The 24,486-nt window shown below is 58.5% G+C and overlaps 1 pseudogene; it reads left to right on the top strand.

Annotated features, from left to right (window-relative positions):
- Window positions 1–15,101: 15,101 nt before the first annotated feature.
- On the top strand, window positions 15,102–23,647 carry LOC122121671 (annotated as a pseudogene).
- The last annotated feature ends 839 nt before the right edge of the window (window positions 23,648–24,486 follow it).

The following is a 24,486-nucleotide window of genomic DNA, read 5'->3' as shown; positions in this document are numbered from 1 at the left end:
GCACCTTCAGGGTAACCCCTGGGCCTGTGGTTGCCGTGCGCACTGGATGGATGACCTGGAGGGGAGGAGTCGAGGTGAGCAGAGGGGGCATGGTCAAGCGCAGGCCAATGAGAGGGCCGGGCGGGGCTGAGGCGATGCAGAGAGGGGGCGTGGCCAAACTACAGCCAGTGAGAAAGGACGAAGGCGTGGCTGGGCATAAGTGAGTAGCCGAGCTCCCCAGTCACGCGGGGCGGAGGCGTGGCCAAGGCGCCCGGGGGGGCGTGGCCGAGCTCCAGCCAGTAAAAAGCGGCAGCAGCGTGGCTGGGCATGGCTGGGCATTAGTGAGGAGCTGCAGGGGGCGTGGCCAAGGTTTAGCCACTTAGGCGAGGCAGGGAAGTTGCTGAGGCTCCACAGGGAAGGTGTGGCCCAGCTTTAGCCACTCAGGCAGGGTGATGGTATGGCTAAGGCTCCACGGGGGGGGGGGGGGGGGGGGGAGAGGGGGGCGTGGCCGAGGTCCAGCCAGTCAGGCGAGGCGGGGGCGTGGCTGGGCGTGGCTAGGCACTAGGGAGGACCTGCAAGGGACATGGCCTATCTCCTGCCAGTCAGGTGAGATGAGGACATGGCTGAGGTGACACATGGGGGCGTGGCTGAGCTCCAGCCGGTCAGGCAGGGCAGGGGTGTGGCTGAGGCTCGGCAGGGGGCGTGGCCAATCTCCAGCCAGTCAGGCATGGCGGCGGAGTGGCTGAGAACCCCCAGGAGGGGATTGGCCAAGCTCCAGCCAGTCAGGCGTGGCGGGAGCGTGGCCGAAGCTCTCCAGGGGGGCGTGTCCCATTTCAGTCCCGCCCTTCTCCCATGCCCCCCTGCAGGCGTGCTGCGCTGTGGGAAGGAACAGGTGTGCAAGGCCTGCGCCAGCCCCGCCGACTGCCGCGGCTTGGATCTGCATCGCCTGCCTCCACGCATGTGCTGTCGCCCGCCGCGCATCCTCACCGGCCCAGTGGACAGCGAGGAGCAGCCGGAAGCAGAAGTGGAGGCAGAAGAAGAGGAAGTGGAGGACGGGAGGAGGTTGGTAAGTTGCGGCTGAGGCTGACAGACGCTCGTGGCCGTGCGGCCGACCTTGCCTGCCGCCTGCGGCGCGTGCCCAGCGTGTGCGACCTCGACATGCGGCCCGGCCCTGCCCCCGATGTCCCTGTGCGCGTGCGCCTGACACTCAGCGCCGCCCTCGCCTGCTATGCCGACCCCGCCCACCTCGCACATGCCCGCCACCTGCTGGGAAGCGATGACGACACTGATGATGTCGCGCTGATGCTGCCCTGGGACCTGGAGGTGCCAGGCCACGCCCACCCGGATAGGGACCCAGGAGATGGATCCGGGGAAGGCCACGCCCAACCCTAGGGCAGAGACGCTGATGGGGACAAGCTGTATCAGGACAGGGACCCGGATGTAGGCCACACCCACCGTCAGGGCAGAGACCCAGATGTGGACCATATGTATCAGGCCACAGACTCGGATATAGGCCATGCCCACCATCGAACCAGGAACCCTGATATAGGCCATGTCCACCAGGGAGCCAGAGACCCTGATGTAGGCCCTGCCCACGCTCAGGACAGAGACCGGGTTGTAGGCCACACCCATCCGCAGGACAAATACCCGGATGTAGGCTATATGTATCAAGCCTGAGACTCGGATGTAGGCCCCTCCCGCCAGCAGGACAGACACCCGGATGTAGGCCCCGCCTACAAGCATGCCAGGCACCCGGATGTAGGCCATGAGTATAATTAGGACATAGGCCCCGCCCACCCTCAGGACAGAGACCCAAATGTCAATGACCCGGATGAGGGCCCTGCCCACCCTGAGGACAGAGACCAGGATGGAGGCCATGCCCACCCTGAGGCTAGAGACCCGGATGTCAATGACCCAGATCAGGGCCCCGCCCACTCTGAGGACAGAGACCCGGATGTAGGCCCTGGGTATGACCAGGATGGAGGGCATGCTCACCCTGAGGCCAGTTTCCCGGATGTCCATGACCCGGATGTGGGCAAGGCCTACCTCCTGGTGCGTAGCCCTGGCACGTCATCATCGTCGCCGATGTCACTTCCGGGCGTGGTGGCCCGGCTGTGAACACGGCCTGCCTGGCTGCTGCAGCCCGAGCTGACGCTGCGCTGGGCCGGGCTGCGTGGGCCACACATGCGTCTGACGTGGACGGCATGCGTGCGTGCCCCGAGGACCCAGAGGACACACCCTGGGTGACCCTCAACCCCCGTGATGACCCCGATGACGTGCACGTGGTGACCCCGGGGCAGACGCTGCAGCTGCGCTGTTCGGCACAGGGCTCGGAAACACCACGCATGGCCTGGACGCGGCCCCACACCTCCATCCTGCGGGGCAATGAGGATGGCGGCCATGATGGGGGGACAACGCTGGAGATCCACAGGATGCGCCAGGCCGATGCTGGCTGGTACCGCTGTGAGGCCCGCGTGGGGCGCCGCGGGGAAACCAAGGCACGGCACGTGGCCTATGGCGGGGACGGAGCCACGGGGTCCGGGGCCTACGCGGAGGAGGAAGCCATGGAATCCGAGGCCTATGGTGTAAATGAAGCCACAGGATCCGAGGCCTACGCTGTGAATGAAACCATAGGATCTGAGGCTTACACTGAGGAGAAAGCCAAAGGATCCAGTGCCTATGGCTCAGATGAAGCCATGAGATCCGAGGCCTACACTGAGGAAAAAGCCACGAAATCTGAGACCTATGGTGAAGAAAAAGCCTACACTGTGAATGAAGCCATAGAATCCGAGGCCTATGGTGCAAATAAAGCCATAGAATCCGAGGCCTTCGCTGAGGAAAAAGCCATAGGATCTGAGGCCTACACTGAGGAGAAAGCCACAAGCCCCGCAGCCTACACCCTGTCTGAAGCTACAGGGCCTACAGCCTACACCAGCTTTGAAGCCACAGCCCCCACGCCCTCTGCCCCTCCTGAAGCCACAGCCCCCACTGCCGACACCCCATCTGCAGCCCTGGGCCCTGCGGCCTACGGCGGCTTTGAGGCCGCCATGACAGGCCGGGTGCAGCGCATGTTCGTGGTGGCGTTGCAGGCACCAGCAGCCACGGATCTGGTGCTGCCTGCGTGCGTCGCGCTGCGGCTGGGCTGCTGGGCGGAGGCGGAGCCGGCGACGCGCATGGGCTGGCTGCTGCTGGGAGGGCGCTGGGCCTGGGCCGGGACTGAGCTGGGGATGGACGGGGTCGGGGTCGGGGCGGACGAGACGCTGACGCTTCCCACGCTGGGCCCACGGCACGCCGGGCGCTATGTGTGCGTGGCCGCCAACGCGCTGGGGCTGGCGCGCTGGGACGCCGACATCAGCGTGGGTGGGGCAGCGGGGGGCAAGATGGCAGGAGACAAGATGGTGGAATCAAAGATGGAAGAATCCAAGTTGGCGGAAAGCAAGATGGCCAAAAACAAGATGGCAGAATCAAAGATCGAAGAATCCAAGATGGCAGAAAGCAAGATGGCCAAAAACAAGATGGCAGAATCAAAGACGAAAGGCAACAAGATGGCAGAAAACAAGATGGAGGGAATTAAGATGTTGGATTCCAAGATGGTGGACACCAAGGTGGCGGAATCCAAAATGGAGGGAAGCAAGATGGCCGAAAACATGACGGAATCTAACATGCCCGACGCCAACATGGCGGATTCCAAGATGGCCAAAAACAAGATGGTGGACACCAAGATGGAGGGAACCAAGATGGTGGAATCCAAGATGGAAGGAAACAAAATGGCGTAAGCCAAGATTGCAGAATCCAAGATGGAGGGAACTAAGATGGCGGAAGCCAAGATGGACTTAACGAAGATGGCAGATGCCAAGATGGCGGAATCAAACATGGAGAGAAACAAGATGGAGGAATCCAAGATGAAGGGAACCAAGATGGCCGAAAACATGGTGGAATCCAACATGGCCGACACCAACATGGTGGATTCGAAGATGGTGGACGCCAAGATGGCGGAATCCAAAATGGAGGGAAACAAGATCAGGGAAAGCAACATGGCAGAATCCAAGATGGAAGGAATCAAGATGGCGGAAAACAAGTTGGAAGGAATAAAGATGGCCGAAAACAAGGTGGTGGAACCAAAGATGGAGGAATCCAAGATGGAGGGAATTAAGATGGCGGATTCCAAGACGGTGGAGGCCAAGATGGCGGATTCAAAAATGGCAGATTCCAAGATGGCGGGCGCCACTGTTGAAGCGGCTGCGGGGCGTCGCGCCGTGCTGAGGTCATTGTTGGTGTGTCAAGCTTGGGCCCGGGCACTGGGGAAGCGTGGCTGTGGCGTCGGCGTCCTGCAGGCGGCCCTGAGCGCGGGCAGCAGCGGCGTCCGCCGCCTCCGCATCTCCCTCTCGTCCCGTGTGCCGCCCCCGCCGGCCTCGGGTTCGAGCCTGCCTTGCCGCGCCACCCGCGCCCAACCGTGGCTGCCGAGCACATCTGGCCCTAGCATTCGGCGCGCATCCTGGCGCGCGTGCGTGGCCGCAGCACGCGCGACTTCCGGGTCCCGCCCTCCCTGCTTCGAGTCTCCAAGGAGACCTCCCCGCTTCCGGCGTTCACACTTCCGGTTTCCACACTTCCGGTTTCGACACAAATATCCCCACTTCCGGTCTCTGTGTCTTCCGCTGACCCACTTCCGGTCTCCATTCGGACCTCACCACTTCCCGTCTCCACTCAGACCACCCCACTTCTGGTCTCCACACTGCCGGTTTCCACTCGAACATCACCACTTCCTGTCTTCACTACTTCTGCCTACTCACTTCCGCTCTCCCCGCGGACCACCCCACTTCCAGTCTCCACTCAGACCCCTGCACTTCCTGCTTCCACACTTCCAGTTTCCCCTCAAAAATTCCTACATCCAGTCTCCACTCGGACCACCCCACTTCCGGCTTCCACACTTCCGGTTTTGTCTCGAACATCCCCACTTCTGGGCTCCACTCGCAGATCTACACTTCCGGTCTCCACGCGGAGATCCCCACTTCCGGTCTCCATTCGGACCACCCCACTTCCTGTTTCCCCACTTCCGGTTTCCACTCAGAAATCCCCACTTCATGCCTCCACTACTTCGCCCTACCCACTTCCGTTTTCGACTGAGAGATCCCCACTTCCGGCTTCCACACCTCCGGTTTCCCCACGGACCTCCCCACTTCCGGTCTCCAGTGGGACCACCCGACTTCCTATTACCACTTGGAGATCCCCACTTCTGACTTCCACACTTCCGGTCTCCCCACGGACCTCTCCACTTCCGGTTTTGACACGGACATCCCCACTTCCGGCCTCCACCCCTCGACCATCCGCTGCTCCGACCTCTGCACTTCTGTCCTCCTCACTTCCGGCCTCCTCACTTCCGGCCTCCTTACTTCCGGCCTCCAAGAGGCCTGGCGGCGGCCGCAGGCAGGGACGACAGCACAAAGCCCACCGCGCCCTGCCAGGACCCACGGCGAACCCCCGTGACCCCATGGTCATGACCCTGCATGGCCGTGCCCCGGATGCCCTCCCTTCCCGTCCTGCGGCTTCCCGGGACCTTTGACCCGCGACCCCCGGCCCCGCCCGCCGTGACCCCGCCCCGTGGCACCTGGAACGAGCTAGAAAAGGGTGAGCCTCAGTTTACCCATCTGTCTCCTGCAGGCTCTTGGCGTGGGGGCAGGGGACTGAAGGGAGCCAAATAGGAGGTGGAGGTTAGAGGTCACAGGGAGGATACAAGACGGTCAGAGGTCACGGGGAAGTTAGGGGTCACGGGGGTCAGAAGTCACAGGGAAGTCAGGGGTCACAGTAAGGTCAGCGGTTGCAGAGAGGTCAGAGGTCATGGAGAGGTCAAGGGGAGGTGAGAGGCCATGGGCAGGTGAGAAGTGGATGGGAGGTCAAAGGTCATGGGGAACTCAGGGGTCATTGAGAGGTCACGGGGAGGTCTCGGGAGGGTCACTGGGAGGTCATAGGTCATGGGGAAGCCAGGAGTCACAGGAGGTCAGAGGACACAGAGTAGTCAGAGGTCATGGAGAGGTCACAGGGAGGTCAGGGGTCACTGGGAGGGCAGAGGCATGGACAGGTCAGAGGGCATGGGAAGGGGAGGGGCGAAGTCCTTTACTCTGTCTGTCTGTCTGTTGTCTGTGTTCCTGGCCGTGTGGGGGACAGGATGACTGGGGAGACAAACACACACGCACGGACAGACAGACAGACAGACAGAGCAGACAGATAGATAGAGGGACGGATGGATAGACAGACAGACAGACAGACAGATAGGTGGATAGACGGATGAATGGACGGATAGACAGAGCCATAGAGAGTCAGACAGACAGATGGACAGAAGGACGGATAGACAAGTAGACAGACAGTAGACAGACAGATGGACAGATAGACAGACAGATAGGCTGATAGATAGATAGATAAACAAATGGACAGACAGAGCCGGATGGAGAGACAGACAGACATGGAAACATACATGATTGGATGGATGGATAGATAGGTAGACAGACAGACAGCTGGATGGATAGATAGACAGACCAATGGACAGATAGACAGACAGAGCCATAGACAAAGAGATAGGTGGACAGATGGATGGGTAGACAGACAGACAGACTGATGGATGTATAGACAGATAGGTAGACAGACACCAGACAGACGGATGGATACAGAGACAGGTGGACAGATGGACAGACAGAAGGAAGGATAGACAGGTAGACAGATAGTAGATAGATAGAAGGACAGATGGACAGATAGATAGGTAGACAGACAGACAGATAAACCAATGGACAGATAGACAGAGCCATAGAGAGACAGACAGACAGACAGAGAGATACATGGACTGATGGACGGATAAACAGACAGATAGACTGATGGACGGATAGACAGAGCCATAGACAGACAGACACCAGAGACATGGACAGATAGATAGAAAGAGACAGACAGACAGACTGACCAATGGAAGGATGGACAGACAGAGCCATAGAGAGACAGACAGACAGAGAGATACATGGACAACTGGACGGATAGACACACAGACAGATAGAAACATACATGGTTGGATGGATGGATAGGTAGACAGACAGACAGACAGACAGACAGACAAACAGACAGACAGACAGATAGATAGATAGATAGACAGACAGACAGACAGACCAATGGATGGATAGACAGAGCCATAGAGACAGATAGACAGAAGAATGGACAGAGAGACGAACAGATGAACAGATGGATAGATGGACCAATGGACAGATAGACAGAGGCATACACAGTCAGAGAGACAGATGGACAGATGGATGGATAGACAGACGGGTGGATGGATGGATGGATTGAAAGAGATAACATGGACAGGTGGGTAGACAGATAGGTAGACAGACACCAGACAGACAGGCAGACAGATACATAGAGAGACAGGTGGACAGACAGATGGACAGATAGCTAGATGGATGGACCAGTGGACAAATAGAATCATAGATAGACAGACAGAGCAATGGACAGATAGACAAACAGAGCCATAGACAGAGAGAGAGAGAGAGAGAGAGAGAGAGAGAGAGAGAGAGAGATGGACGGAAGGAAGGATACACAGGTAGGTAGACAGACAGTAGATAGATGGATGGACAGATGAATGGACAGACAGATACATCGGTGGACGGAGCGACACAGACACATGGACAGATAGACGGACGGACTGATGGATGGATAGACAGATGGACAGAGAGACAGAGGGACAGACAGATGGACAGACAGAGGGACAGAGAGACAGAGGGACAGACAGATGGACAGAGAAACGGACGGACAGACAGATGGACAGACGGACGGACAAGTAGACAGACGAACAGACAGACTGACAGACAGACAGAGGGACAGACAGACATAGACAGACTGACAGACAGATGGATAGACAGACAGACAGAGAGATGGACAGCCGGACGGACAGACAAAGGGACAGAGCACTGTCTCCGACCAGCACAGGGGCCCTTATCCAACGCCCTGTCCCTCTGTCCCTCCATCCGTCCGTCTGTCTATCCCCAGGCATGGAGCTGACCCCAGCGGCGCCCGACACGCGTGGGACGGACACGAGTGGATCTGACGCTGGCACGATGCACACGCATGGAAATGTCACGAGTGGATCTGAAACTCACACGATGGTCACGCGTGGAAAGGACAGGCGTGGACCTCACAGGAGCAAACTGGGCACACGTAGGCCTGCCACTGACTTGATGATCACGTGTGAAAATGTCACACGTGACATGAACACGATCAGATCCCTTCCACACTCACTGGACATGCGTGAAACTCACATAACTGCATCTGACATGCATGTAAATGTCACGCATGTAAATGTCACGCGTGAAAGGGACACGATCATGTCCGTTATTCATAGGCTTAACCCCAGTGGAAATGTCACTCGTGGATCTGACACGATCAGACCCCTTCTGTGCGGACTTGAAACTCTTAGAATGCACATACGTGGATCAGACACGCGTGCAAATGTCACGCTTGGATATGACAGGCGTGGAATGGACACGATCAGGTCCATTCATAGACCTGACACACTTGAAAATATCACGCGTGAAAATGTCATGCGTGGAATGGACGCTATCAGGTCCCTTCTGCATGGCCCTGATACTCTTGGACCACACATGCATGGATCTGACACGCGTGTAAATGTCACGTGTGAATCTGACACTCACACAATGGTCACACGTGGAAATATCACTCGTGAAAGGGACACGACCACGTCCCTTCCACACTCACCTGATACACATGAAGCACGCATGCGTGGCTCTGACACACGTGGAAATGTCATGCACGCCTCCCCCGCTCCCCCCGTGCTGCGCGAGGCGCCCACGGAGTTCGTGTCTGCCCACGCGGACCTCACCCTGCACCTGCCCTGCACAGTCCAGGCCTGTTCCCCTGTGGCCCTGCACTGGCGCCTGCCTGACAGGACCCACGTGAGACCCGTGCGTGCGCACACGCACCCTCGACTCAGCGACGTCTACGTCCTCCCCAATGGCACGCTGGTGCTGCGCCACCTGCAGGCCCCGCGGCATGCTGGTGAGTGCGAGTGCGTGGCCGCCAACGCGCTGACCATCGAGGGACGCACTGTGCACGTCGAAGTAACGCCCGCGCACGCGCATCTCCCCCCCAGCGTCCAACCCCGAGGCCCGCTCGCCACACGCGTGCCCCACGGTGCTGACCTCACGCTGCACTGCCACGCGCGCGGGGACCCCGCCCCATGCGTGTTCTGGAGGCTGCCAGATGGGCGCCTGGTAGATGCTGGGAGCAGGTGAGTGTGGGAAGTGGAGGGCATCCATCCCCAACCAGTGCATCTACCCATCCACACATCCATCCATCCACTCATCCATCCACCCATCCATCCACCCATCGATCCATCCGTCCACCCACCCATTCACCCATCCATCCATTCATCCATCTACCCATCCATCCACCCACCCATCCACCCTTCCATCCATCCATCCACCCACCCATCCATCCATCCATCCACCCATCCATTCATCCATCCATCCACCCACCCATCCACCCATCCATCCATCCATCCCTCCATCCATCCATCCATCCACCCATCCATCCATCCATCCCTCCATCCATCCACCCATGCACTCATCCATTCCCCCACCTATCCGTCCACACATCCGTCCACCCATCCATCTATCCATCTACCCATTCATCCACCCATCCATCTACCCATTCATCCACCCATCCATCTACCCATCCATCCACCCATCCATCCATCCACCCATCCATCCACTCATCCATCCACCCATCCATGCATCCATCCATCCATCCACCCATAGTTGGGATAAAGATGATACCCCTTGATAGATAGTTAATTGATAGAGGATGGATTAGACAGATGACATAGACACAGTAGACCATAGATAACAAATCGATTATCGATTAAATATTGATAGAGATGAGGTGGGGATGGTAGTTCCATTAGCAGTGAATAGGTAATTTATAGGTCCTGGCTTGCCAGATCGCAAGGTAGAACCCTAGTGATCGATCATTGATAGATGATCGATCAGGGATCGATACAAGATGAGTATTGGATGCATATGTCACATGTGTGAATAACTAACATTGGCTTCAAATTTGTCTTCCCTTCCTTATGGTCTTTCCTCCTATTACTTCCTTCCCTCCTTCCTTCCCTCCTTCCTTTCTTCCTTCCCTTCTTCCTTCCTTCCTTCCCTCCTTCCCTTCTTCCTTCCTTCCCTCCGATCCTTCCTTCCTTCCCTCCAATCCTTCCTTCCTTCCCTCCAATCCTTCCTTCCTTCCAATCCTTCCTTCCTTCCATCCTTCCTTTCCTACATTCCCTCCTTCCTTCCAATATCCCTTCCCTACATTCCCTCCTTCCTTCCCTCCAATCCTTCTATCCTTCCTTCCCTCCAATCCTTCCTTCCTTACCTCCAATCCTTCCATCCTTCCTTCCCTCCAATCCTTCCTTCCCTCCCTCCAATCCTTCCTTCCCTCCAATCCTTCCTTCCCTCCCTCCAATCCTTCCTTCCTTCCTTCCCTCCAATCCTTCCATTCTTCCTTCCCTCCAATCCTTCCTTCCTTCCCTCCAATCCTTCCTTCCTTCCCTCCAATCCTTCCTTCCTTCCCTCTGATTCTTCCATCCTTCCTACCCTCCAATCCTTCCTTCCAATCCTTCCCTCCAATCCTTCCTTCCCTCCTTCCTTCCCTACATTCTCTCCTTCCTTCCCTCCAATCCTTCCTTCATCCTTCCCTCCTTCCTTCCCTCCTTCCTTCCTTCCTGCCCTCCCTCCCTCTCCCCTCCCCAGCTCTGACATCCGGGTCCACGCCTTTCCCAACGGCACGCTCTCCGTGCGTCCGGTGACATCACGCGATGCGGGGGAGTACGTGTGTGTGGCGCGCAACGCGGCGGGCGACGCGCATGCACGGCTGCGCGTGGAGTTGGCGGCTGGGCCAGGCACCTCCTATCTGCAACCCTGGCTTCCCGTGACCCCCGTGACCCCTGTGACCCAGGATGCCGATCCCAGGGAGGACTGTGCTTCCCACCACTGCCTCCACGTCCCATCCGGTGTCCTGGGAGATCTGGATGTTCGGGTCGTGAGGCCTGATGGGAGTGTGGGGATCTGGGACCTGGGGCCTGGGTTAGACCTCAGATGTGTGACCACGGGTGGGGGGGGCGGAGCCTGGGGCAGGTTCTTCCTCTTCCTCTCAGTCACTTCCTTCTTCCTCTTCCTCTTCATTTCCTGTTTCCTCTTCCTTTCCTTCTTCCTCTCCATCTCTTCCTTCCTCTTCTTCTCACCATCCTTCATCTCCTTCCTCTTCCTCTGCTTCCTCCTCTACTTCTTTTCCTTCTTCCTCTTCCTTTCCTTCTTCCTCTTCCTCTCATCCTTTCCTGTTCTCTTCCTCTCAATCTCTTCCTTCTTCCTCTTCTTCCTTTCCTTCCTCTTCCTCTTCTCAGTCTCTTCCTTCTTCCTCTTCACATTCTTTTCCTGCTTCCTCTTCTTTTCCTTCTTCCTCTTCTCCATCTCTTCCTGCTACCTCTCATGTTTCCTCTTCTTCCTCTTCCTTTCCTTCTTCCTCTTCCTCTCAGTCTCTTCCTTCTTCCTCTTCATTTCCTATTTCCTCTTCCTCTTCACTTCCTGGTTCCTCTTCACTTCCTGCTTCCCCTTCGCTTCCTGCTTCACTTCCGGCTTCCCCTTCACTTCCTGCTTCACTTCCTGCTTCCTCTTTGGCTCCCACTTCCGCTTCCGCCCCACTACCCCCCGAGCTCTACGTCCCCTACAGCACCCCCGTGACCTTCACGTGCCCCCGTGACCCAGGGGTCGCGCGCAGTGACCTGGCTGACGCCGGCCTCGCAGCCCGTGGCCTTCACTTCTGGCCCGGAGGACGCCCACTTCCGGGTGCTGCTGGACGGGCGTCTGCGCCTGCGGGGGGCACGGCGGGCCGACGCAGGCACGTACACGTGCATGGCGGAGCGGGGCTGGCGCGCCACCGTGCGCCTACACGTGCAGCTGTGGGCGCTGCGCATCCGGGTCATGCCTGATGTCCATGACGACGTGAACGACGACATCCGGGTCTCCCCCGTGGTGCGTCTGCACGTGCGCTGCCAGGCGGATGGCGTCCCCGAGCCCCGCCTGCTGTGGGAACTTCCGGGCGGGCTGGTACTTCCAGTCCCGTATCGCAGTCGCACGGGGGGAGGGATCAGCGTGGATGCGCATGGGACATTGGAAATCCCGGATGTGCTTGCGCTGCGCAGCAGTGGCAGCTACCCCTTGGCGTGTGTGGCGCGCAACCCGGCGGGTGAAGCCCAGATGTGGGTGTGGCTGCCGCCGTGGTGGGCGCGGGCTCTGCCCCCTGTGGCGTCGGCTCCGCCCTCTGAGGCATTGACTCCGCCCCCTGGCGTGCCAGCTCCGCCCAGTCACACTCCTGCCCTGCCATCTTGGGCACTGGCTCCGCCCCCTGGTGCGCTGGCTCCGCCCTCTGAGGCAGCTCCGCCCCCTGGCCCGCCTGCGCCGCCATATTGGGCGCTGACTGCGCCCTCTGAGGCATTGACTCCACCCCTGTTGGGCCGGCTCCGCCCTATCACGCGCCTGCCCCGCTATCTTGGGCGCTGACTCCGCCCCCTGGGGCAGCGTCGGGGGCAGCGCTGCGTGTGGCGCTGGGTGGCAGCTTCCGGCTGCACTGCCCCACCTCCACGCTTCCGGTGTCCTGGCACCTGCCCAGCGGGCTGGTGCTGCATGGGCCGCCGAGTCATGGCCGCTTCACATTGGGCACCGACGGCAGCCTGGAGGTGCGCGCCGCCTACATCTGCCACGCCCACCCCAGGGCGCCGCCCGGACACGACCCCCGTGCGCCGGAGACCCGGATGTTCAGCTTCATTCCCGCCACTAGGCCGCTGGGTGCCATGGCAGGGCAACGGACTGAGGAGACCCGGATGTGGGGCTTCATTCCCGCCGCTAGGCTGCGGCGTTCAGTTGCCGGGCAACCAAGTGAATATACCAGGACGTTGGGCTCCACCACAGCATCTAGGCCTGTGCCTTCGGTTGCCAGGCAACAGACCGAGAAGACCCGGATGTGTGGCTTCATTCCTGCCTTTAGGCCGCTGGGTTCAGTTGCCGGGAAAGCGGGTGAGACCCGGATGTCCGGCTCCAGCAAGACTCCTGGGCCCCAGCCGGAAGATGCCGGGATGTGGGACTCCAAACCTGCGTGTGCTGTACAGAAGCTGCGGTCCGACCAGAGGCCACGGAGAGGCTAGGACCCTGATGTGGACTGGGAAAGACCCAGATGTTACCTATCTCTGGGTCCACTGAGGGGCCAGGACCCGGATGTGGACTGGGAGAAACCCGGATGTCACCTATCTCCCAGTCCACTGAGGGGCCAGGACCCGGATGTGGACTAGAAGGGACCTGGATGTCACTTTATTCCATGTCCACTGACTCAGATGTGGCATGGAGGAACCGGATGTCACTTTCCTCCAGATGCACTGATGGGTCAGGACCCGGATGTGGACTAGGAGGGACCCTGATGTCACCTTCCTTCATGTCCACTGAGGGGCCAGTACACGGATGTGGACTGGGAGGGACCCGGATGTCACCCTCATTCGTGTCCACTGACCCAGATGTGGCCTGGGGAACCCGGATGTCACTTATCTCCAGGTCCACTGAAGGGCCAGGACCCGGATGTGGACTGGGGGACCCGGATGTCACCCTCCTCCGTGTCCACTCACCCGGATGTGGCGTCAGGGACCCAGATGTCACTTATCTCCAGGTCCACTGAGGGGCCAGGACCCAGATGTGGACTGGGGGACCCGGATGTCACCTATCTCCAGGTCCACTGAGGAGCCAGGACCCGGATGTTGCTTGGGGAACCCGGATGTTATGTAAGTCCACGTCCATTAACCCGGATGTGGACTGTGGCAGGGACCTGGACATGTGCTGGGCAGGACCCGGATATCACATCCACAGGCCTGGCTGTGGCGTGTGGAGTCTCGGATGTCACACTCCTCTCCTTCCATTGACAGGGTCTAGGACCTGGATGTGGCGTGAGGATCCCGGATGTCAGGTCCCTCCACATCCACTGAGGGTCCAGGACCAAGATGTGGAATGGGAACTACCTGGATGTTAGGGACCTCCAGGTCCGTGAACCCGGATGTGGGCTGGGTACTCGGATGTTAGGGACCTCCAGGTCCATGAACCTGGATGTGGGGTGAGTACCCAGATGTTAGGGACCTCCAGGTCAGTGAACCCGGATGTGGGCTGGGTACTCAGATGTTAGGGTCCTCCAGGTCCATGAACCTGGATGTGGGGTGAGTACCCAGATGTTAGGGACCTCCAGGTCCATGAACCTGGATGTGGGGTGAGTACCCAGATGTTAGGGACCTCCAGGTCTGTGAACCCGTATGTGGGGTGGGTACCCGGATGTTAGGGATCTCCAGGTCCGGGAACCCAAATGTGGAGGCGAGTACCAGGATGTCACTTAACTCCAAGTCCACTGGCAGGTGCCAGGACCCGGATGTGAGGGGTTTGGACCCGGATGTGAGGGTTGGGACCCAGATGTGAGGGGTTGAGACCCAGATGTGAGAGGTGGAACCCGGATGTGGCGGAGCGGGCACTCCACACCTTGGCTCCAGCTGCGCTTTGGCCGTTGGGGTCCTTTCCCAGACTCGGAGGCAATAAAGCAGCCATGCTGCTTCTGGATGGAATTCTTCCTCACTTCCGCCCCCCAGCGCAGGCCAAGCCCTCCTGAGTCCCTCACTTCCTCCCCAGCCCAGGCCATGCCCTCCTGAGCACTGGCCACGCCCTACTCAGCACAGGCCACGCCCCCTGGGCACAGGCCACACTCCCTGACGGTCCTGACTCTTATTGCAGCCCTCCATGTAGTTCTCGAGGTTTCCCTCCTCCCCTTCCTCCTGCCTCTGCCAGGCCTGGCAATTTCTTGGTGCCCAGCCCAGCAACTCCGGGCTTTTCCCTTCCTTCCCTGCCTACCCCTTCAGCACCACATCCTGTTCCTTTCCAAGGAACAAGGGGACTTTTATTTTGGAGGGGGTTTGTGGAGTTCTGGCTGCTGGAGTGACTTGGACATTTGAGCCCTGCGAGCTTCCTGGCTGGCAGGGAGAGCAACAGGCCCAGGCGCTGATGGCAGAGAACTGTGGATGTGAGTTTGTCCTCTGGGGAACACGGGGAGAGGTGTGGGGACCCGGGTTTGGGGGGCTTCGATTGCTTTTTGGAGCCCCCCCCAGATGTCCCACCATGCCCCGGGGTGGGGGCTTCAGGGCCCCGCCATAAGCCTGGAAAGACGAGGTGAGGGGCTGATGTACTGGTGGGGGCAACAGCAGCCTGGCCCTGGGGTGGCCGGATGTTCCTCAGCTCTTCCCCACTTCCTGCTTCCGGCCTTCTCTTCCAGGAAACGGGGAGCATCATGGGAAGGACGCGATCCTGGGCGCCATGTTGGTCAGGAGAGGGCCTGGAGGGCCCTCCTCCCATCCCCCCATCCATCCATCCACCCATCCCTCCACCCATCCATCCATCCACCCATCCACCTATTCATCCACCCATCCATCCATCCACCCATCCATCTATCCACCCATCCACCCATCCACCTATCCATCCATCCATCCATCCATCCATCCACCCACCCATCCATCCATCCACCCATCCATCCATTCATCCATCCACCCACCTATCCATCCACCCAACCATCCATCCATACACCCACCCACCCATCCATCCACCCATCCATCCATCCATCCACCCACCCACCCATCCATCCATCCACCCATCCATCCATCTACCCACCCACCCATCCATCCATCCACCCATCCATCCATCCACCCACCCACCCATCCATCCATCCACCCATCCATCCATCCACCCATCCACCCATCCATCCACCCATCCATCCATCCATCCATCCACCCACCCACCCATCCATCCATCCACCCATCCACCCATCCACCCATCCACTCATCCATCCAACCATCCATCCATCCACCCATCCATTCACCCATCCTCTCTCTCCTCCTCAGGTCGCACAGCAGCTGCACAGCCCCACCCCTCGTCTTCCTCCTTCTCCTCCTCCTCCCCCCCCCGGCCCCTGCGCAGGCCCTGCCCCCTCGCGCCCCAACTTCCTGCTGCTCTTGGCCGTCGACCTGGGCCTGGGCGACCTGGGCAGCTTCGGGAACCACAGCCTGCGGTGAGCAGAGGGGGAGGCCCGGATGTAGGGCCTTAGTTACCCGGATGTGGGAGCTCAGATCCCTGGATGTTCCACCAGGAGAACTGTATAGACATCCAGTAACTCAGTTCCTCGGATGTTGGATGTTAGTATCGTGGATGTTGGATATCAAATCCCGGGATCTTGGATCTCAGGGCCCCGGATGTTGGAGTTCAGCTCCTGGGATGTTGGGCATTAGATCCCCGGATGTTAGACCCCAGGTCCCCGTATGTTCTTGGCTGTGACTCAGTTTCCCTCTCCCCCCACAGCACCCCGCACCTGGACGGCCTGGCCCGGGACGGCGTGCGGCTGACCCAGCACCTGGCGGCAGCGTCCGTCTGCAGCCCGAGCCGTGCGGCCTTCCTGACGGTACGCTACCCTGTGCGCCTGGGTTGGTATGGGGGGGTGGGACATCTGGGGAACGGAGGGGGCAGTGGGGGGGGGTGGGGGCAGGACATCCGGGGATCTGAGAGCCAACATCTGGGATACTAAGATCCAACATCCGTGGACCTGATATTCAACATCTGGGGACCTGAGACCCAACATCCGGGGATCTAAAGCCCAACATCCAGAGAACTGAGCACCAACATCCGGGGCACTGAGCTCTAACATCCAGGGACTTCATCTCTGACATCCGGGTTGCTAAGATCCAACATCCGGGGATCTGAGCACAAACATCCGGGGCACTGAACTCTAATATCCGGGAACCTTATCTCTAACATCCATTGTACTAAGATCCAACATCCGGGGATCTGAGGCCTAACATTCTGGGAACTGAACTCCAAGATCCGAGGACCTGACATCCACCATCCGGGGTACTAAGATCCAACATCCAGGAACATGAGCCCCAACATCCAGGGAACAGAGCTCCAACATCTGGGGATCTGAGGGCCAACATACCCGAATCTAAGCTCCAATATCCGGGGTTGTAAGACCCAACATCCAGGGAACTGAGCTACAACATCCGGGTAACTGAAGTCCAACATCTGGGGTCCTGATATCCACCATACAGGGCACTGAACTCCATCATCCGGGGATCTGAGGGCCAACATCCGGGATACTAACATCAAACATCCGGGGACCTGAGGTCCAACATCCAGGGAACTGAGGCTCAACATCTAGGGCACTGAGGTCCACTAGAGGGAGGGGAGGACTACTCTGAGGATCTCAGGTTCAAATTCCTGAGACTCTGGGACTTCCCCCCTGAAACGCCAGGAAACCGGAAGTGATGCCATATTGGTTTCCCCCGGGGGCTCCCAGGGCTGGGGTCCTTTCCACCCCGGGTGGGCAGGTCCCAGGCTATCCCAGACACAGCAGGCCTTCCCCCTGAAGGTGTTAGATGCCCCCTCCTGACCCGGGACGCCATCATCACTGACCTAGGGTCCTTCTCCTCTCTCTTGAAAGGCATGGTGACCACCAACGGGGCGGGCGTGCTGCAGTGGGCAGCCGTGTCGGGCGGGCTGCCCACCTCCGAGATCACCTTCGCCAAGATCCTGCAGGAGCAGGGATACGCCACTGGCCTCATAGGTAAGAGAGAAGTCATCCATCCACCCATCCATCCATCCACCCATCCCCCATCCATCCACCCATCCATCTATCCATCCACCCATCCATCCATCCATCCATCCATCCATCCATCCATCCATCCATCCATCCACCCATCCACCCATCCATCCATCCATCCATCCATCCATCCATCCACCCATCCACCCATCCATCCATCCATCCACTCATCCACCCACCCATCCATCCATCCATCTATTCATCCATCCATCCATCCATCCACCCACCCATCCATCCATCCACCTCCATCCATTCATCCATTCACCCACCCATCCTTCCACCCATCCATCCATCCACCTACCCATCCATCCATCCATCCATCCACTCATCCACCCACCCATCCATCCATCCACCTATTCATCCATCCATCCATCCATCCACCCACCCATCCATCCATCCACCTCCATCCATTCATCCATTCACCCACCCATCCATCCACCCATCCATCCATCCATCCACCCATCCACCCATCCATCCATCCACTGTGCATCCATCCATCCAGCCATCCATCCACCCACCCATTCCCCTATTCATCCATCCATCCATCCACCCACCCATCCATCCACCCACCCATCCATCCATCCACCTCATCCATTCATCCATTCACCCACCCATCCATCCACCCATCCATCCATCCACCCACCCATCCATCCATCCACCCACCCATCCACCCATCCATCCATCCACTGTGCATCCATCCATCCAGCCATCCATCCATCCACCCATTCCCCTATTCATCCATCCATCCATCCACCCACCCATCCATCCATCCATCCATCCATCCACCCATCCATCCATCCATCCATCCATCCACCCACCCAACCATCCACCCACCCATCCATCCACCCATCCATCCACCCATCCATCCACCCATCCACCCATCCATTCACTCATCCATCCGTCTCTTCCCCTCCAGGCAAATGGCACCTGGGCCTCAACTGTGAGTCCCCCACTGACCACTGTCACCACCCCCTGAACCACGGGTTTGACTCCTTCTTCGGGGTCCCCTTCACCCTGATGGGGGACTGCTTGCAAGCGGAGCCCTCGGAGAAGCGAGCGCGTCTGCAAGGGCCCCTGGACCTGGGGGCGCAGCTGCTGCTGCTTTCCCTGCTCTGCCTGGACTCTGGGAAGCTCACGGGCCTGCTGGGCCTGCGCTGGGTGCCCTGGGTGCTGGGCCCTGGATGTGGGGCCTTGCTCCTGGCCTGCACCTCCCGCCTCCTGGGTGTCTTCATCGTCCATGCCGACTGCTTCCTGATGAGGGATCACCAGGTCGTCCAGCAGCCTCTGAGGTTTGAGGCCAGCGCGGGGCTCTTCTTGCAGGAGGCTGAGGCCTTCATCCACAGGTCAGCCTGGGGCCGGGGAGGGGGACAGATGCCATCTACTAGATCTCTATAGTCAACTGGTAGACCTTAGATCCCCGGATGTACATCCAGTAGATCTCTATAGTCAACTGGTCAATCTCAAATCCCCAGATGTTCCATCAGTAGATCTCTATAGACATCTGGTAGACCTCAGATCCCCAGATGTACATCTACTAGATCTCTATAGTCAACTGGTAGACCTCAGGTGCCCAGATGTATATCCAGTAGATCTCTATAGTCAACTGTCAACCTCAAATCCTCTGGTAGACCTCAAATCCCTGAATGTTACATCTAGTACATCTCTATAGACATCTGGTTAGACCTCAGGTTCCTGGATGTTCCATCAGTAGATCTGCAGAGACATCTGGTAGACCTCAGATCCCCAGATGTACATCCAGTTGATCTCTATAGACATCTGGTAGACCTCAGGTCCCCGGATGTTCCATCTAGTAGATCTGTAGAGACATCTGGTAGACCTCAGATCAGACCATGATCGATTATTGGCAGTATTGATCAGATCATGATCGATTATTGGTAATAACTGATCAGATGATGTTCGATTATTGGTAATAACTGATCAGCTCATGTTCAATTATTGGTATTATCGATCAGATGATGTTCGATTATTGGTATTATCGATCACATCCCAATCGAATATTGGTATAATTGATCAGATCCTGTTCGATTATTAGTAATATCTGATCAGCTCATGTTCTATTATTGGTCATATCCATCAGATGTTTGATTATTGGTAATAACTGATCAGATCTGTTCGATTATTGGTAATAACTGATCGGATCACGATCGATTAGTGGTATTTTTGATCAGATCACTATTGATTATAGGTATTATCGATCAGATCAGGATCGATTATTGGTAATATCTGATCAGATCAGGATCAATTATCGATCATCTGATCGATTATTGGCAATACCTGATCAAGTCGGTTATTGGTGAGGTTACTGATGATAGGGGCGGGGTCTGACGTGGGTACGCAGGCACCAGGCCCGCCCCTTCCTCCTTCTCGTCTCCTTCCTCCACGTCCACGTCCCGCTGGTCACCTCACCTGCCTTCCGGGGCCGCAGCGCGCACGGCGCTCACGGCGACAACGTGGAGGAGCTCGACTGGATGGTGGGTGAGTGCGGGGCGGCAGGAACTGAGGCACGGTGCTTGGGATGGGGGAAACTGAGGCACAGGGGTGGGGTGAGCGGGATAGGGAGACTGAGGCACGGGGGTGGGGTGAGTGGGTTGGGGGAAACTGAGGCACAGAGATGCGGTGAGCGGGATGGGGGAAACTGAGGCATGGGAACGGGGTCAATGGATTGGGGTAAACTGAGGCACGATGCACTAGGGTAAACTGAGGCACGGTGCATTTGGGTAAACTGAGGCACGGGGACAGGGTCAGTGTGTTGGGGATAAACTGAGGCATGGGGTTTGGGTAAACTGAGGCACGGTGCATTTGGGTAAACTGAGTCACTGGGCATGTTGGGGGTAAACTGAGGCAAGGTGCACTTGGGTAAACTGAGGCACGGTGCATGTTGGGTAAACTGAAGCATGGTGCATGTTCAGGGTGAACTAAGGCACGGTGCATTTGGGTAAACTGAGGTACGGTGGATGTGGGTAAACTGAGGCCTGCATATAGGGGTAAACTGAGGGACGGTGCATGTTGTGTAAACTGAGTTACTGGGTATTGGGGTAAACTGAGGCACGGTGTATTTGGGTAAACTGAGTCACTGGGCATGTTGGGCAAACTGAGGCATGGTGCATGTTGGGTAAACTGAGGCACGGGGACGAGGTGAGTGGGTTGAGTAAACTGAGGCACCGGGATGGGGGTAAACTGAGGCACGGGGACGGGGTCAGCGGGTTGGGGTAAACTGAGGCACGGTGCATTTGGGTAAACTTAGGCACGGTGCACTTGGGTAAACTGAGGCCCAAATATAGGGGTAAACTGAGGCACGGTGCATGTTTAGGGTAAACTGAGGCACGGTGCACTTGGGTAAACTGAGGCAAAGTGCATTTGGGTAAACTGAGGCACAGTGCATGTTGGGGGTAAACTGAGGCACGGTGCATTTGGGTAAACTGAGGCCCGGTGAGCGTTGGGGGTAAACTGAGGCACGGTGCCTGTTTGGTAAACTGAGTCACTGGGCATTGGGGATAAACTGAAGCATGATGGAAATTTGTAAACTGAGTCACAATGCATGTTGGGTAAACTGAGGCACGGTGCATGTTGGGTGCAAACCGAAGCACGGTGGATGCTGGGGGTAAACTGAGGCACGGACCCATTCCCCCTCCGCAGGGCGACTGCTGGCAGCGCTGGACGGCGCGGGGCTGGGGCGCCGTACCGTCGTCTACTTCACGTCGGACCACAGTGCCTCGCTGGAGGCTCGGGCTGGGGCGCCCGCCTCGGGGGTTCCAACGGCATTCACCGAGGCGAGGGGAAAACTGAGGCAGGGTGGGCGGGGCCTCCCACGTGGCCCGACCCCGCCCCTTGACCTTTGCCCTTCGCCCTCCCTTGCAGGTGGCAAAGGCATGGGCGGCTGGGAGGGCGCCATCCGGGTCCCTGGGCTGGTGCGCTGGCCCGGGACACTGCCCGCAGGGCGCCTGATGCCTGAGCCCACCAGCCTCATGGATCTGTTCCCCACCGTGGTGCGCCTGGCCGGGGGCTGGGTTCCAGCGGACAGGTAGGGGTTCACTGGCCTGTGTCCCCACGGGGTGGAGGAGAAGGGGGGTCATCCGGGGCCTCGGGGATCCCGAGCGGGGGAGGCTGAGGCCTGCACATCCGGGTCTCTGGTTGCTCAGAAGCCTGCACATCCGGGTCTCTGAGGGCTCAGACCTGCACATCCGGGTCTCTGGGGGCTCAGGAGCCTTTACATCCAGGTAACTAAGGGCTCAGGCCTGCAAATCTGGGCCTCTGAGCACTCAGAAGCCTAGACATCTGGGTCTCTGAGGACTCAGGCCTTCATATCCGGGTGTCTAAGGCATCAGGGTTGCACATCCAGGTCTCTGAGTACCTAGGCCCAGGTCTCAGGCCTGGACATCCGGGTCTCTGAGGGCTCAGGCCTGCACATCTGGGTCTCTGAGGGCTCAGAAGCCTGCACATCTGGTTCTCTGGGATCTCAGGCCTGCACATCCGGGTCTCTGGGGGCTCAGAAACCTGCACATCCGGGTCTCTGGGATTTCTGGCCTGCACATCTGGGCCTCTGAGCGCTCAGAAGCCTGCACATCTGGGTCTCTGAGTGTTCAGGAGCCTGGACATCTGGGTCTTGAAGGCCTCAGAAGCCTGCACATCCAGGTCTCTGAGGGCTCAGAAGCCTGCACATCTGGGTCTCTAAAGGCTCAAGCCTTGACATCCAGGTCTCTGGGATCTCTGGCCTGCACATCCGGGTCTCTGGGGGCTCTGGCCTGCACATCTGGGTCTCTGAGCGCTCAGAAGCCTGCACATCCAGGTCCCGCAGGGAGGTGGAAGGCCGGGACCTGATGCCCGCGCTGCTGGGGACGGTGCAGGCCGCAGGCCACGACTTCCTGCTGCACTACTGCGAGGCCCGGCTGCACGCCGTGCGCTGGTTCGACCACCCAAGTGAGTGCCTTGACCTCCGCTGGGCCCCGGGGCGGGGGAGGGAGCTGCATGCATGCGTGCAGGGACCCGGATGCAAGGCCTGGGGGTGGGAGACCTGGATGTGGGAATCCCCGGATGTGGGAATCCTGGGATGTGAGGACCTGGATGGAAGGCATGAGATGGGAATCCCCGGATGTAAGGTCCCGGATGTGAAGTCCCCGATGGGAATTCCCGGATGTGAGGTACTGGATGAGAATCCTGGATGTGAGGCCCCGGATGTGAGGTCCCAAATGGGAATCCCTGGATGTGAGGTCCCAAATGAGAATCCCCGGATGTGAGGCCATGGATGTGAGTCCCCGGATGTGAGGTCCCACATGTGAATGCACGGATGTGGGGCCCCGGATGTGAAGCCCCAGATGTGAATCCCCGGATGTGAAGCCCCGGATGTAAGGTTCTGGATGTGAGGTCCCGGATGTGAATTCCCAGATGTGAGGTCCAAGATGGGAATCCCCGGATGTGAATACTCAGATGTGAAGTCCTGGATGGGAATCCCCGGATGTAAGGTCTTGCATGTGAATGCCCGGATGGGAATCCCCGGATGTGAGACCCTGGATGTTACTCCTTTCTCCCCCCACCCCCTGCAGGCCGCACGGTGTGGAAGCTGCACTTCGCCACTCCTCGCTTCGACTCGCCGTGCTCGGGCGCCTGCCTCGGTTTCCCTGCCTGTACCTGCTCGGGGCGGCGAATGACCTGCCACCTGTGGCCACTGCTCTTTGACCTGACGGCGGACCCGGGGGAGACCCGCCCGCTGCAGGGCCCGATGGCGATGCACAGGCGCGTGGAGGCCGCGGTGGCCCGGATGCTGCGCCCGCGCCGCCGCCTCGTGGCCCCGCCCCTCGCCCCTGCACACAACACCTGGAGCCCGCACCTGCAGCCCTGCTGCGTGCCCAGACCACTCTGTGCCTGCAACCACCTGATCCCCGACCTCTGACCCCTACCCGACCCCCAACCCCCAACTTCCCTGGGGCTATGGCAGATCCTGGCCTGCGCCTCTCACATCCGGGGACTCACATCCGGGTATTAAACATCCGGGTATACTCAAATACAGAGATTCCCACATCCGGAGATTCCCACATACAGACTCTCACATCCAGGGATTCCTACATCCGGGGATTCCTACAACCGGGGATTCTCACATCCAGGGATTCCTACATCCGGGGATTCTCACATCTGGGGATTCTCACTTCTGGTGACACATCCAGGGATTCCCGGGGATGTATTTACACATCCGGGGAATCCCACATCCGGGGACTTTTACACCCGGGGATTCTCACAACCAGAGACGCTCACATCCGGGGACTTTTACATCCGGGGATTCTCATATCCAGAGACTCTCACATCCGGGGATTCCTACATACAGACTCACATCCAGAGATTCTCACATCCGGGGATTCTCACATCCAGAAATTCTCACATCCAGAGATTCCCACATCCGGGGATTCTCATATCCAGGGATTCCCACATCCGGGGATTCTCAGACCAGGGAATTCCCACATCTGGGGAAATCTCACATCCAGAGACTCTCACATCCGGGGATTCCCACATCTGGGGATTCTCGCATCCAGGGATTCTCACATCTGGGGATTCCCACAGCCGGGGATTCTCACATCCGGGGATTCCCACATCTAGAGATTCCTACATCCAGGGATTGTCACATCCAGGGACTTTTACATCCAGAGACTCTCACATGCGGGGATTCTCACATCTGGGGAACTCTTACATCTGGGGATTTTCACATTCAGAGTGTCTCACATCTGGGGATTCTCAGAC

The sequence above is a fragment of the Dipodomys spectabilis genome, unplaced genomic scaffold (genome assembly GCF_019054845.1).
Source record: "Dipodomys spectabilis isolate Male_0828 unplaced genomic scaffold, ASM1905484v1 ptg000193l, whole genome shotgun sequence".
In the NCBI taxonomy this organism is placed as follows: domain Eukaryota; kingdom Metazoa; phylum Chordata; class Mammalia; order Rodentia; family Heteromyidae; genus Dipodomys; species Dipodomys spectabilis.
The sequence above is the reverse complement of the archived record's forward strand: the minus strand, read 5'-3'. Positions and strand labels throughout refer to the sequence as shown.